Below are 7,500 nucleotides of genomic sequence, written 5' to 3'. Positions count from 1 at the left end.
GGTGACCGCTGCCTGCGGTGGCAACGCTGGGCAGAGTCGATACTCGCTGTGTGGTGGAAGGTAAACATTATGCGGTACATCAGTACTTTCCTAATAGTTCGGTCGTCTCACGGCACTGCTTAGTAAATGATGCAAGGCCACATATAGATGATTTATGCGAATGTCCCTATACGTGCTGTAAGACTGGGCACACAACGTGAATCGCACGTCAGCCAGACACTCGAACATGCACCACTCTCGGCCTGCAACGGAGACACACAATACGTAAACATCTGGAATGCGACAATGTCGAGTGCATCCTCTCTGCGACATTGCACCGTCGACACTATGATAACCAGAGCAGTAGGTCCACCTATAAAAGCACAATACCCCACTCCTCCGACAACTACCATTGCTCAGATAAACCAACACACATCCTACACAGAGGGGCACCAAATATCACCCCCCGCCCTCGTGTTATACCACATGAAAAATTGCAGAAGTGAGAGACACAGACCCGCCAGCCTCTTGCTACAAGCATCGAACCGACGTGACGTATCTGACGGTGACTCAGGCATCCGCGTACTGCCACCACTATCCACCCCCCCCCCTCTCTCTGCCCCCTTCCCACACAATACCAAATGTAACCAACTTTATCGCTTAACCTAACTGTGGCTGTACCACATTATCGCTTAACCTAACTGTGGCTGTACCACATTATCGCTTAACCTAACTGTGGCTGTACCACATTATCGCTTAACCTAACTGTGGCTGTACCACATTATCGCTTAACCTAACTGTGGCTGTACCACATTATCGCTTAACCTAACTGTGGCTGTACCACATTATCGCTTAACCTAACTGTGGCTGTACCACATTATCGCTTAACCTAACTGTGGCTGTACCACATTATCGCTTAACCTAACTGTGGCTGTACCACATTATCGCTTAACCTAACTGTGGCTGTACCACATTATCGCTTAACCTAACTGTGGCTGTACCACATTATCGCTTAACCTAACTGTGGCTGTACCACATTATCGCTTAACCTAACTGTGGCTGTACCACATTATCGCTTAACCTAACTCTGGTTGTACCACATTATCCCTTAACCTAACTCAAGTTGTCCCTTAACCTAACTCAAGTTGTCCCTTAACCTAACTCAAGTTGTCCCTTAACCTAACTCAAGTTGTCCCTTAACCTAACTCAAGTTGTCCCTTAACCTAACTCAAGTTGACCCTTAACCTAACTCAAGTTGTCCCTTAACCTAACTCAAGTTGTCCCTTAACCTAACTCAAGTTGTCCCTTAACCTAACTCAAGTTGTCCCTTAACCTAACTCAAGTTGTCCCTTAACCTAACTCAAGTTGTCCCTTAACCTAACTCAAGTTGTCCCTTAACCTAACTCAAGTTGTCCCTTAACCTAACTCAAGTTGTCCCTTAACCTAACTCAAGTTGTCCCTTAACCTAACTCAAGTTGTCCCTTAACCTAACTCAAGTTGTCCCTTAACCTAACTCAATTTGTCCCTTAACCTAACTCAATTTGTCCCTTAACCTAACTCAATTTGTCCCTTAACCTAACTCAATTTGTCCCTTAACCTAACTCAATTTGTCCCTTAACCTAACTCAATTTGTCCCTTAACCTAACCCACGTTGTCCCTTAACCTAACTCAATTTGTCCCTTAACCTAACTCAATTTGTCCCTTAACCTAACTCAATTTGTCCCTTAACCTAACCCACGTTGTCCCTTAACCTAACCCACGTTGTCCCTTAACCTAACCCACGTTGTCCCTTAACCTAACCCACGTTGTCCCTTAACCTAACCCACGTTGTCCCTTAACCTAACCCACGTTGTCCCTTAACCTAACCCACGTTGTCCCTTAACCTAACCCACGTTGTCCCTTAACCTAACCCACGTTGTCCCTTAACCTAACCCACGTTGTCCCTTAACCTAACCCACGTTGTCCCTTAACCTAACCCACGTTGTCCCTTAACCTAACCCACGTTGTCCCTTAACCTAACCCACGTTGTCCCTTAACCTAACCCACGTTGTCCCTTTGCCTAACATAGTTCACTGCTCGGAATCTCTGGTGTCGTTGTTATCCTCATGTAGATGTCTTGCGAGTGTTGCTTACTTTCCACATATTCCCGCTATCCACTGTCAATTGTACTGCAATAGGACTATATCGCCGCCCCCCCCCCCCTCTGTCCCCCTCTTTGTGTCTCTGTCCTCTCAAGCTGGTCGGTCTGGCGTTTGAGTGTTAAATGAGCCTCGCAGCTGTTCAGTTGCATTCAGATGTCGACGCCCTCAGTGTACGTCGTGGTATGGTCTGTGTCCATTGTCCGCTGATGTCGTACGCGTAACCCACACGCTGTACCGATCATCGGTCGTTACGTACAGAGTGAAGTAGTGTGATACGTGTGACCGTACGCTGGCTGTGCCCAACGGTGTCGAATCTCAATTTCCATATGTTGTGCTCGATGCTACTTGTCTCGTCTCCCAATAACAGCTAGGTTGCACTGTGGTACGCCGTAGAGGCGTGTGGGAGGAACGTACGAACGCATTGTATGTCACCCTGGGTCGCTGGGGGTGGTGGTGCGGTGAGTCAGGTCAGGTCAGGTCAGGTCAGGTCAGGTCAGCGTGAGCCGTCTGATGTAGTGACGCGTGTATTCCGACTTTGTCGTATTGCCTCACACAAAGTGCTACCCTGGTGGACCGCGTTCCATATCTGGGACATGCCGCAGATGCCGGTTGACAGTGGATCGCGGAAGGGACATCGCATACGTGCGCGGGCCACCTTCCACGTGTTCTCTTCTGCACATGTCGCAGTGTGTATGTGGTCTGATGTAGCGTGTCGTGACACATGACATCCTGGCATGCAAGAATTGTTGAATTCGCAAATGTAGGTGGACATCTACGTTTACTGCCCAAGATACGCAAATGAACTGGAAATCCGTTGTTGAGCGGTTGTTCACGCTGGAGGTGAATCTGTGATGGCGACGATCGGTACAGCTATTAACCGGTTGTTTCAGCGGTACCCGCCACATCCACACACGTGACTAGGTCCATGTGGGTATGAAGCGATACGCGGCGGTGGCTTGGTGGGACTGTTCCCGGCCGGTGAAGGGGGGCCGCCCGGCGTGTTGGCCGCGCGCTGCGTGGGCGCACGCGCAACAGGCGGCTGGTGGGGGGCGCCGAGTGGCAGGAGCGCCAGCCGACGGGCCCGGCAGGCGGTGCAGCTACGCTGCGGCGCACCCTGCACGCGGCGCCTGGCGGCCAAAGTTGGTTCAGCCGAGCCCGGTGCGAAGCGCGGTGGACATCTGCAGTGTGCTGGTCTGATTGAGGACTGTGTGCGTTGAGGATGCGCCGCCGCCTGGCACTCGGCGCCGCGACGCCGTCTGCTGCTCGGTCGCCCCAGCGGTTCTCGCAGGTGGTTTGTATCGCAGTTGTGCGGACGTGTTGGCGCGTGCGCTGTGCTGGGAGAGTTCGCTTCTGCACCCAAGTGGGGCTTTGCCCTTGTGTGGCGCTGGCGTTGGAGCTGCCGGTCACCATAGGTGGCGCGTGTTGTCTCCCGCCGGCAATGCCACGACAGCACGCTCCCGGGCCTCTGTCGGCAGCGGCAAGCTCAGTTGGGAGCAAGGGTGTTCGCACTAAAACCGTCTACTCGCCTAACTCCGGGCGATTGCGCCTCTCTCGAAACCGACCAAGTACCTAGGACGGCGCTGCGCGCCGCCGGGACCTGAGAGGGTTTCGAGGTGTATCGTGCAGGGGAGCTCGGCCTCCTCCTGTTTGCAGAATAATTGAGCGGACGCTTGCGTGTTCGCGCGGGCCCCCGGGACACACTCCCGGGCGGCCGGCTGCTCAGCTCTAGTTGACGCAGCTCCCTGGTTGATCCTGCCAGTAGTCATATGCTTGTCTCAAAGATTAAGCCATGCATGTCTCAGTACAAGCCGCATTAAGGTGAAACCGCGAATGGCTCATTAAATCAGTTATGGTTCCTTAGATCGTACCCACGTTACTTGGATAACTGTGGTAATTCTAGAGCTAATACATGCAAACAGAGTCCCGACCAGAGATGGAAGGGACGCTTTTATTAGATCAAAACCAATCGGATTGGCTTGTCTGGTCCGTTTGCCTTGGTGACTCTGAATAACTTTGGGCTGATCGCACGGTCCTCGTACCGGCGACGCATCTTTCAAATGTCTGCCTTATCAACTGTCGATGGTAGGTTCTGCGCCTACCATGGTTGTAACGGGTAACGGGGAATCAGGGTTCGATTCCGGAGAGGGAGCCTGAGAAACGGCTACCACATCCAAGGAAGGCAGCAGGCGCGCAAATTACCCACTCCCGGCACGGGGAGGTAGTGACGAAAAATAACGATACGGGACTCATCCGAGGCCCCGTAATCGGAATGAGTACACTTTAAATCCTTTAACGAGTATCTATTGGAGGGCAAGTCTGGTGCCAGCAGCCGCGGTAATTCCAGCTCCAATAGCGTATATTAAAGTTGTTGCGGTTAAAAAGCTCGTAGTTGGATTTGTGTCCCACGCTGTTGGTTCACCGCCCGTCGGTGTTTAACTGGCATGTATCGTGGGACGTCCTGCCGGTGGGGCGAGCCGAAGGGGTGCTTTCGCGTCCCGAGGCGGACCCCGTTTAAATCCTACCAGGGTGCTCTTTGTTGAGTGTCTCGGTGGGCCGGCACGTTTACTTTGAACAAATTAGAGTGCTTAAAGCAGGCAAGCCCGCCTGAATACTGTGTGCATGGAATAATGGAATAGGACCTCGGTTCTATTTTGTTGGTTTTCGGAACCCGAGGTAATGATTAATAGGGACAGGCGGGGGCATTCGTATTGCGACGTTAGAGGTGAAATTCTTGGATCGTCGCAAGACGAACAGAAGCGAAAGCATTTGCCAAGTATGTTTTCATTAATCAAGAACGAAAGTTAGAGGTTCGAAGGCGATCAGATACCGCCCTAGTTCTAACCATAAACGATGCCAGCCAGCGATCCGCCGCAGTTCCTCCGATGACTCGGCGGGCAGCCTCCGGGAAACCAAAGCTTTTGGGTTCCGGGGGAAGTATGGTTGCAAAGCTGAAACTTAAAGGAATTGACGGAAGGGCACCACCAGGAGTGGAGCCTGCGGCTTAATTTGACTCAACACGGGAAACCTCACCAGGCCCGGACACCGGAAGGATTGACAGATTGATAGCTCTTTCTTGATTCGGTGGGTGGTGGTGCATGGCCGTTCTTAGTTGGTGGAGCGATTTGTCTGGTTAATTCCGATAACGAACGAGACTCTAGCCTGCTAACTAGTCGCGTGACATCCTTCGTGCTGTCAGCGATTACTTTTCTTCTTAGAGGGACAGGCGGCTTCTAGCCGCACGAGATTGAGCAATAACAGGTCTGTGATGCCCTTAGATGTTCTGGGCCGCACGCGCGCTACACTGAAGGAATCAGCGTGTCTTCCTAGGCCGAAAGGTCGGGGTAACCCGCTGAACCTCCTTCGTGCTAGGGATTGGGGCTTGCAATTGTTCCCCATGAACGAGGAATTCCCAGTAAGCGCGAGTCATAAGCTCGCGTTGATTACGTCCCTGCCCTTTGTACACACCGCCCGTCGCTACTACCGATTGAATGATTTAGTGAGGTCTTCGGACTGGTACGCGGCATCGACTCTGTCGTTGCCGATGCTACCGGAAAGATGACCAAACTTGATCATTTAGAGGAAGTAAAAGTCGTAACAAGGTTTCCGTAGGTGAACCTGCGGAAGGATCATTACCGACTAGACTGCATGTCTTTCGATGTGCGTGTCGTGTCGCGCAACACGCTACCTGTACGGCAGTGGCCGTGCGCCGCGTGCGGAACCACGCGTGCCTCTCAAAACTAGCGGAAGTGTTGTTGTTGTGTGGTACGAGCGCTGAAGCTCTGGAGCGGCTGGCCTGCGGTACCTGGCGCCTGGCGCCGGTTTTGAATGACGTTCGCCCGAGTGCCTGTCCGCTCCGGTGTGGAGCCGTACGACGCCCATCGGCTGTGAGGCCGTTGGACACAAAAAAATAGTGGAACAGGGGCCGTCAGACGCCTCAGTCCCGCAAATGCTACTGTCTTGAAAGAGACAGTGGGAGACTGAAAAGGAAAAAGATCACCCAGGACGGTGGATCACTCGGCTCGTGGGTCGATGAAGAACGCAGCAAATTGCGCGTCGACATGTGAACTGCAGGACACATGAACATCGACGTTTCGAACGCACATTGCGGTCCATGGATTCCGTTCCCGGGCCACGTCTGGCTGAGGGTCGGCTACGTATACTGAAGCGCGCGGCGTTTGTCCCGCTTCGGAGACGTGGGAGTGTCGTGGTCGCCTGTGTGGCCGGCCGCGTCTCCTTAAACGTGCGATGCGCGCCCGTCGCCTGGCGGTTCGCATACCGGTACTTTCTCGGTAGCGTGCACAGCCGGCTGGCGGTGTGGCGTGTGACACCTCGTACAACGACCTCAGAGCAGGCGAGACTACCCGCTGAATTTAAGCATATTACTAAGCGGAGGAAAAGAAACTAACAAGGATTCCCCCAGTAGCGGCGAGCGAACAGGGAAGAGTCCAGCACCGAACCCCGCAGGCTGCCGCCTGTCGTGGCATGTGGTGTTTGGGAGGGTCCACTACCCCGACGCCTCGCGCCGAGCCCAAGTCCAACTTGAATGAGGCCACGGCCCGTAGAGGGTGCCAGGCCCGTAGCGGCCGGTGCGAGCGTCGGCGGGACCTCTCCTTCGAGTCGGGTTGCTTGAGAGTGCAGCTCCAAGTGGGTGGTAAACTCCATCTGAGACTAAATATGACCATGAGACCGATAGCGAACAAGTACCGTGAGGGAAAGTTGAAAAGAACTTTGAAGAGAGAGTTCAAAAGTACGTGAAACCGTTCTGGGGTAAACGTGAGAAGTCCGAAAGGTCGAACGGGTGAGATTCACGCCCATCCGGCCACTGGCCCCCGCCCTCGGCAGATGGGGCCGGCCGCCCGCGCGGAGCAATCCGCGGCGGGGTCGTGTCCGGTTGCCTTTCCACTCGCCGCGGGGTGGGGCCGTTCCGGTGTGCGGTGGGCCGCACTTCTCCCCTAGTAGGACGTCGCGACCCGCTGGGTGCCGGCCTACGGCCCGGGTGCGCAGCCTGTCCTTCCGCGGGCCTCGGTTCGCGTCTGTTGGGCAGAGCCCCGGTGTCCTGGCTGGCTGCTCGGCGGTATATCTGGAGGAGTCGATTCGCCCCTTTGGGCGCTCGGGCTCCCGGCAAGCGCGCGCGGTTCTTCCCGGATGACGGACCTACCTGGCCCGGCCCCGGACCCGCGCCGCTGTTGGCTCGGGATGCTCTCGGGCGGAATAATCGCTCCCGTCAGCGGCGCTTCAGCTTTGGACAATTTCACGACCCGTCTTGAAACACGGACCAAGGAGTCTAACATGTGCGCGAGTCATTGGGCTGTACGAAACCTAAAGGCGTAATGAAAGTGAAGGTCTCGCCTTGCGCGGGCCGAGGGAGGATGGGGCTTCC

General features: G+C 54.3%; 3 non-coding genes across 3 annotated transcripts in view; all 3 read left to right on the top strand.

The window, feature by feature from the left end:
* The first annotated feature begins 3,859 nt into the window (after positions 1–3,859).
* Positions 3,860–5,752, top strand: LOC126305305 (small subunit ribosomal RNA). The gene has a single exon (XR_007553373.1). It is a non-coding gene; the product is annotated as a small subunit ribosomal RNA (ribosomal RNA).
* A 362-nt stretch (positions 5,753–6,114) lies between these two features.
* Positions 6,115–6,269, top strand: LOC126305438 (5.8S ribosomal RNA). The gene has a single exon (XR_007553491.1). It is a non-coding gene; the product is annotated as a 5.8S ribosomal RNA (ribosomal RNA).
* A 188-nt stretch (positions 6,270–6,457) lies between these two features.
* LOC126305400 (large subunit ribosomal RNA) overlaps positions 6,458–7,500 on the top strand; it is a 4,222-nt gene continuing 3,179 nt past the window's right edge. The window contains exon 1 of the ribosomal RNA XR_007553459.1: positions 6,458–7,500. This exon is cut by the window's right edge and continues 3,179 nt beyond it. This is a non-coding gene — a ribosomal RNA (large subunit ribosomal RNA).

The sequence above is a fragment of the Schistocerca gregaria genome, unplaced genomic scaffold (assembly GCF_023897955.1).
Source record: "Schistocerca gregaria isolate iqSchGreg1 unplaced genomic scaffold, iqSchGreg1.2 ptg000310l, whole genome shotgun sequence".
NCBI classification, from domain to species: Eukaryota; Metazoa; Arthropoda; class Insecta; order Orthoptera; family Acrididae; genus Schistocerca; species Schistocerca gregaria.
Note: the sequence above shows the minus strand (reverse complement) of the source record. Positions and strands in the feature narration are given on the sequence as shown.